Genomic DNA, 8448 nt, shown 5'->3' with positions numbered 1-8448 from the left:
CTCCAGATCTTCATCAGCACTAGTGATTCATTTTTTCTTTCTGGCGTTCATCAAGGGGTTTTGAATAGCATCTTTTCATATATATTTCTCAGAGAACATTTATTTACTTTTCTCATTTAATATTGAGTTGTCATGCCAAGCATCGTAGCATACAACCTGAACCCAATACTCAGGAGGCACAGGGAGGTGGATTTCTATGAGCTCAAGGCCAGCCTTGTCTACATAGCAAGTTCCAGGCCAGTAAAGGCTAACAATGAGATTCAAAAATCCAAAAATAAACAGACTTATTTTTATGGCTTCAAAAAATCAATCAATCATTTTATCAATGTGGTGTATTACAATGATTTTTACATATGAATAGCTCTTAAAAATCTTCATTAAAGTTCATTGAATAAAACATAACAGTACACAATCCATTTATCGTGAGCAGGATCATACACTTCCTGGCCTATTGGGGAGAATGTTTGCACTTACACTCACAAGGGCTATTAGTCTGTAGTTGTGAAGTTCTTGCCTTTTTTGTTAGGGTAATGCTGGTCTCATCAATGAGTTAGGAAGAGTTCTTTCCTCGTCTGCAAGTGTTTGAGAAGGGAAAGTACTGACTCTTTCCCTTCTGTTTGACAGAAGACACCAATGAAGTCACCTTGTCCTGGGTTTGTTTGAGGAGGTTTCTCATTGCTGATTCTATCTTCATGCTTGAAACTGGTCTGTTCAGATTGCTGCTTTCTTCTTGAAGCAATTTTAGCAGGTTGTGAGTTTCTAAAAACTGGTCCATTTACCTATAATAAGTTACATAACTTTGTTGGACACATAATATTTTCTTAGAATCATTTTGTCCTTGTGAAGTGTTAAATTGCCTTCATTTATCGTGTTATCTGAGTGTTTGCTCTTTTTTCTTAATTGACCTAAGGATTTTCGATTTTGTTGAGCTTTTCAAAGAACCACCTTTTTAATTTTTTTATTTATTTTTATTTTAGACTATCTGCGCTATCTTTCTAGTTTCAACTTAATTTTTTTTTCTGTTTTAATCCTTGTTTACTTTGTCTTCATGACTCTCAACTCAAGTGATTGTAAAAGAGTCAGCACTAAGCCAGGCGGTGGTGGTGCACGCCTTTAATCCCAGCACTTGGGAGGCAGAGGCAGGCGGATCTCCGGGAGTTTGAGGCCAGCCTGGTCTATAAGAGCTAGTTCCGGGATGGGCACCAAAACTACAGAGAAATCCTGTCTCAAAAAAAAAAAAAAAAAAAAAAAAAAAGAGTCAAAAGAGTCAGCACTTACTTTTTTCTCAAATGCCTAAAACCATAAGAAGAAATATATATCTCCAGTGTCATCAGGCAAAGAATAGTTTGTGTTGTTACATTTTCTGTTTAATATTTGTGAACATTGTATCAATTATAACATTCTTATAAAGACATTTATAAAAAACAAAACAAGCAGCCATTAAGGAAACCAGCTAGATCAAATGTTAAGGATATTTTCCAAACTGAACTTCTACAAGGCTAAAGGATGGCTCAGTCGTTTAGAGCAGTTGTTGCTCCTGCAAAGAACCTGAGTTTGGTTCCCAGCACCCACTTCTGTAACTCCAGTCTAGAGAATCCAACCACCCTCTTCTGAACTCAGCGGACACCAGGCATGCATGTAGTACACATACATGCATGCTGGCAAACTGTTTATACCCATAAAATAAATAGATAGATCTTAAGAAGTTAAAATAGCTAAGAACGAGAACAATACAGAGAGTTCTTAGATGTTTACAGGAAGAACTGAAATCAGCGCTCTCACTTTTAGGTCATCACGTTATTGGAAGACATATCAGACTGCAGAACACAAGCCCAGTGAGGACTTTCCACTGTGTTATAAACACTGATCTCTCACTTAAGAGAATAGCATGGGTATTGCTGTAATGTAGCTCCTGCAACCCTCCTGTAAGGCCTGGTGCACATGTAGGCTACCTTCTAAAGGTTCTGTGCTAAGAATGGACTTCTGTTTGGTTTTCATTTGCATCTCCTGCTTAGCTTCTACATTTCATCTTGCCTACAAGTGTCCCGACCCTGCTCACCTCCATCTCACATCTCATCTTATCCTCCTTCCTTCGAACCTGCTCACTACCTCCCACACTCCATAGCCATGGTATTGAGACCCAAGATTACACAGAGCCAAGGAAATGGCGTTAGAATATAACAATCTGTGATTTTTCTATTGCCCTTAATAAGTGATTTCAGCAAAACCAACAACACTTGAGAGCAACTTAAAACATGCAAGGAGGAAGAAAAGGTCTGAAGGAAAGAAACACAGGATGTCTCCACTTCCTTTGATTACATTCTAGAATGGATGTAACTTAATCCTTGTTGGGCAACTCCAGGAAAGGCATGTGAATTCTGATTCTGCATTCACAACATTTTATCAGTGTTAGTCTGCAACATCATGAGATAGCTGGGAAGATAAAAGGAGATAATTATACTGCAAACTATATTTCTATATTGTAGCTTTCCACCCTGCCCATTTCTCTTTTCTTTTTTAATTTCTTCTCTTCTCTGTGGGATGGATGATCCAGAGCTTGAACAGAGCAAGCTGGGCTCAGACTTTGCAAATCCACATTTTTCTGCCTCCGATTCTTACATGTCCAAGAACAAGGAGCCCAAAACACGCCTTTGCAGGAGGATCCATTTCTCTTTTCATTCATTTTTATACACACACCTAACACACAAATAATTAACCCACCTTTTCACCAAAGAATTGCTGAGAATATATTTACTGTATGATAGAAGGAATGCTTTTTACTAGCTTCCTGTATTAGAGTATTAACAATTTTTTTCCAGCCCTGCCTTATCTCTTACAGTACAGAATCAGACAAGGGGAAAGATAATATGTGGGGATAAAGGTGTTATGGAACCATTATATGTGCTTTCTTGGACAGTAAACTGTCTTGTTTAGTAAGGTGGCTGCAGCTATGTGTATAGCACATAGGGACCTATATTGTCTTCTGACTTAGGTACTGTTTGACATTTAATATTTGTTGATATATCAAAAACAGACAACCAATTCAATCCAAGCAAAAATCTTTTCTTTCTACAACAAACAAATAAAAGACAAAACTAAAAGAGAAAAAATGTGGTTTTAAATTGACCATGGAGGTTATATAAAGGGACATTCAAACACTAAATTTAAAAAAAAAAAAAAAAAAAAAAAACCTGCCTTCCTACAAAAGAACTAACAAAATAGAACCACTATGACCTAAGGGCGTGAAAAGACTTTGTATTTTGGAAAACTAACACTGCACAAAAGATGCTAATATAATCATGACCATGTATTTTGTTCTCAAGTCAAGGTTTTTGTTTCTTCGAGAACAGGGCTTCTCTGTGTAGCCTTGGCTGTTACGAAACTTGCTCTGTCAACCAGGTTGGCCTTGAACTCATGAGATCCACCTGCCTCTGCCTCCTGAATGCTAGGATCAAAGGACTGCTGCCACAGACAAGACAAGCAGGGTTTGGAAAGTCGTTATTTATCTCTGTGAAGTGATACCAATTTACTTTGGGTATATGAGACTTCGGGAAGAAAATATGCAGCCATGCAGCAATGCTAACATCACTAGAAAAGGATCAGCAAATGTATAGCAGTTGTTTCTTCCATTAAATGGGGAGTAACACATGATGCAAAGAACATTAGTAACTTAAACCCATCGGAATTTTGGTTTGTGTGTGACTTAGAACCAAGTTTTAATAAAAACAAAGATATTAACAACATTATCTTAAGATATGTCCAGACACCAGAGGTAAAACTTTGTCAATTCTTCAAGCTGGGCACAATGGAGAGTATAATCAGCATGCCACCGCCATGCTTATGCATAGGTAGGTTAGGGAACAAACTGTGGTTAGCTACTGTTTTTGAGCAAACGTATCTTAGAGTCTGCAGCACTGGTGACCTGAAGAGCCTGTACAATTAAGCAAAAAGGAAATGCTACCGATGCAAGGATCCCTACAGCCCCGTCCATTTTACACCATCTATTCAGCTATTTACTGAGGTGAAAAGCAAGTGGACATTAAGCCAACAACTGGAAAAAGTAGAAAGAGGACTGAAACAACCGGAGGGCGGTAAGATAACGAAGCAGCAGCTTTCCTGGCAAAGGCATTAAGTCAGTTGCTTAATGTTGCTGTGAGATAATAAATATCTATGAAAAATGACCATCTGTCAGTCTACTCGACCAGGGGAGAAGTGGAAATAAGAAGTCTAAATGCTGCCTAAAAGAAATAACTGATAGCAGGGTGGAGCAAGAGTCTACAGAGTTTTCGTTAACTGTCCCATTTAACTTTTTCAGTCTCACGTCGTAGGTGCTATCAGGTGTAGGATATTCAACTCTTGATAGGTGAAATGGAAAAGCAGAAGACTTTAACTTGCTTAAGATCTTGTGGAGAGTAAACAATGAAGTTTGAGTTGAAAGTTAGAAAGCCCACCATCAGAATCTGTGTTGTTGTGTAGTACAGCCCTTAAAAAGCACAGCAAATGACTGTCACTAAGATGCCATCTACGGTACTATGTAATGTTATCATTGCCATGGCTATTTTAGACACCCTAGGGATAATACAGCCTATTTTTAGTGTCGTAGGTTGAAAAAATTCTACTTAAAGAATAATGCAAAATGGCTGAGTCAAGTTTTCCTCCCACTCTAAACGCAGAAGCTAATTTTCACTTATGGATAAAATTATGCAGTCACTAGAGGTCCAAGTCTTGTATTCTTTGATTGTCAAAGCTGACCAATCAACTTTTGTTTCCCCATTTCTTTTAGCTACAGATCCTTTCCCACTTTCATTCCGATTACAAACTCAAGCCAGTCAAACCCGACGTGTCAGCTGCACTTTCCAAGGCTCCACTTCCGTCTGTCCCCCTCTTCAGGCAATCTTGCCTCCACTATTACTACAGAAACTGGCCATCTGGTGTGGGTCCCATGAAGTCCCTACGCTTTTAGCCATATGGTCACCCACCCTCCCTGTCTTCACTGAAAAGACAAGTTTTCTCCTGTCACGAATTAAATTATCTCTATTCTGGGTTCCATCTTCTTCAATTTCTTCAAATACCTTGACGCACTAATTTTCCATTTTGTCTCTTGTCATGGTGGATTATGGCAGATTTGTCAAGCATATTGCTGTAGCTTTCACAGCCTCTTACGAGGAAGAGTGAGTGACTCATGATTTCTACAAAGGGCAGCTATGCTTTGTACTGTGTGTACTCCACCTGATTACAGATCAGCAGAGGAGTAGGTCCCTCGAGGGACAGCCATTTTACGCACTGATCAGAGAATTAGGACATGACTTGACATGAAAACATAGTTTCTCATCCTACTAAATTCCACTACTGTAGGAACTAACAGTCTACTATGAGACACAGGGAGATTTTTATTATGAAATAAGCTATACAATTTTCTCCATGACCAGTTCATGGAAGAAGCATTTACTTAATGATCTGTGGAAATAAATACATACTACACAGGAAAAACATCAAACACGAATACTAATAAAACACAATTACAGCACCCACTTACGTGGGTTATAAGTATCTGTCATTAACCACACAGTGTAGGTTCAAAGATTGCAAAGTTTTCAGATAGGAAACAAAGATCGGAGAGTTTAGATAACTTATCAAAGTCCTCAGTTAGTGAGTCACAGAGTTTGGGCTCTGTTTCCAGATCAATGTCCTCAGTTAGTGAGTCATGGAGTTTGGACTTTGTTTACAGAGCTTGTGGGTTTTTTGTCCTCTTCAGAAGATATCTAGCCTTTCCCTTTTCAAAACATGTCACGGCTCAGTTTAATCCTTGTCAGAGTACCATGACGTTGAAAAGATATGGATTAGCTTTACCTACGATTATAAAACAGAATAAACTTAAGAGATAATCAGGAGGAAAATAATACTCAGCTAGGGACAAATTTAGTGTTTATAAGTCATTTGAGTATATCCTAGGCTCTGTATGTAGTTCTAACAGGGTCACTACAGACTGACTAACCAGGAAGAGGTAGCTTGGTAGCAACTGAGAATGCAGGAGCATGCAAAGTGATCGTTTCTTTCCGAGGTGATCATTAGTAAACACATGTGCTAGACAAACTATAGTTCTATCTGGCACCAATATTTGCTGAATGAATATCAAGCAGTATCTGACAGATTAATATCTTGAATGTACAAAGAACTCAAAAAACTAAACAAGAAAATAATTTAATCCAAAAAAAAATGGCTAAGATACTCTATGGCTCTTGTGAGGAGCATTGTCAGCCCAAGTGGTAAAGCTTCATTTAAAGTATTTGTGTGTGTACATGTATTAGATATAATTTTACATGAATAGGAAACAATGATTTCTGGAGACTTTATAAAACATCACTAATGGTACTTGTTCATTATTTGCCCCTCTTCTTCTGTATTGGCATCCTTATCCTCCTCTATGGAAGAAGCCCCCTTTCCAGATTTCCCCATTCCACCCTTCAGATTACCTATATCCTGCCACAATCATCCCCACTACCAGGCCTGGGATATCTCCATTTGAGTTGTTTGTCAGGGTATTCCAAATGACCTCCAGAACCATATAGGCCATTGCTGTTGTCCTTGGTTGCCTCTCATAGGTTGAAGTTAAGTCCCTACAGCTGAAGGCTCTACACACTTCGGAGATGGAACCCAGAAGATTGATTTGAGTAGCTGCCATAGGACAGAAAATACTCTTTATGATGCCAAGGGAGAAATGCAATCAACAATGCTACCCAGATGTGATGCCTAGGAGCCACAACATTGTCCAGCCTGGCAAGATATCCTAATGATGGAAGACTGGTTCTCATATCTTGCTGGTAACCCTGGCTGTCTAACGGGGAGTAAGGCCCGTTCAACAAGAGAGAAATAATATCTAGAAACCTTGAAAAATACCTGGGGCTAGTGAGGTCATGGATCTGAAGGAAACCACTACCATCACTGTACTAGACCAGCATAATTCCTAACTGCATCCTAAAACTCAAGCCCATAGATAAAATGCAGCTTTTACCCCTCCAGCAAAAGAAGTTTCTCTTGCAGAAAACAGAGAACATTTCAGAAAGCAACAACCGGTCATAACGCTGTGATCATGGGGAGTCCCAAAGGATACATCTACAACAAACACCTGCACCTAAAGCTCAGAGAACATTGCAGAAGAGGTGGGCAGAAAGATTGTAAGAGCCAGGCGACCAGGAAGTCTGCTGTGAGATTGTATCTCCTGGAAATGACAGGGGAGGTACACCCATGACACCTCAACAACATGGCTGCCTACTAAAGATCTGAACAATGACATCATCCATAAACATCCTAGCACGGACCGAAGAAGAAAATCATGGGTCACGGTCCCTAAACAAAGAACTCCAGACAACCAATGACTGCAGAGAGAGAAGAACCAATCTCTCCTTGGTATGAGTGCCCTAATGTTTTATCCAGTACAAAATGGTCAGCCCTGAAGTCACATATACATAAGCAACACTAATGGGACTTGGCAGGTTGTATTTATATATTTATGTTTATGCATATATATATATATATGTTTATTCATATGTAAGAATAACCAAAGAAAAAGAGGCCATCAGCTTGAGAGGGTCTTGTAGGAGACTTGGAAGGAGTTGGAGAGAAAAGGGGGAAAGAGATGTAACTATATTTTAATTAAAAATGAAAAAATAAGCCAGGTAGTGGTGGCACATGCCTTTAATCCCAGCACTTGGGAGGCAGAGGCAGGAAGATCTCTGTGAGTTTGAGGGCAGCCTGATCTATTGAGTGAGTTCCAGGACAGCTAAGGCTACACAGAGAAACCCTGTTTCAAAGGGGGAAAAAGTAATAATAATAATAATAAAAAACAGGCCAAGAAAATGGATAAAGTTCTCAAAAGAAGAAATATAAATGGTCTATGAGTATTTTCAAAAATCTTCAACATCGTTAGTGACCAGAGAATGTGAATTAAAACGACTTTGAGATTCCATCTCTCCCCATCAGAATGACTAGCATCAATAAAATACATGACAGCAAATGGTGGCAAGGGTGAAGGAAAAGAGGAACCTGTGTTAGGGTTGGTCGAGTGTAAAGAGCTGTAGCTACTATGTAAGTCAGCGTTTCCCGAAAGGCTGAAATACAGAACTTCTGTACATCCCAGCTTTGCCATTCAGACACACCCAAGGGGTCTACATCTCACTACAGAGATGCTTGCTCAGCTTTGTCATTCAGATACACACCCAAGGGGTCTACATCCCACTACAGAGATGCTTGCTCAGCCATGCTTACCATAGCTCTATTGACAACTAGGAAAAGAAATCAGGCTAGATGTCCATCAATGGATGAATAATCAAAACAAATATTCTGCATTATATAATACATATGTCATATTATATATAATATATATACTGATAAATATCTATACATATATATGGAATTATACTCAGCCAGACAGAAAAATGAAATTTTAAG

General features: G+C 38.9%; 1 non-coding gene across 1 annotated transcript; it reads right to left on the bottom strand.

Annotated features, from left to right (window-relative positions):
- Positions 1-2532: 2532 nt before the first annotated feature.
- On the bottom strand, positions 2533-2662 carry LOC130880841 (small nucleolar RNA SNORA38). Its single transcript, XR_009057644.1, has one exon. It is a non-coding gene; the product is annotated as a small nucleolar RNA SNORA38 (small nucleolar RNA).
- Positions 2663-8448: the final 5786 nt, after the last annotated feature.

This window comes from Chionomys nivalis, chromosome 8 (genome assembly GCF_950005125.1).
Source record: "Chionomys nivalis chromosome 8, mChiNiv1.1, whole genome shotgun sequence".
Taxonomy (NCBI): domain Eukaryota; kingdom Metazoa; phylum Chordata; class Mammalia; order Rodentia; family Cricetidae; genus Chionomys; species Chionomys nivalis.
The sequence above is the reverse complement of the archived record's forward strand: the minus strand, read 5'-3'. Positions and strand labels throughout refer to the sequence as shown.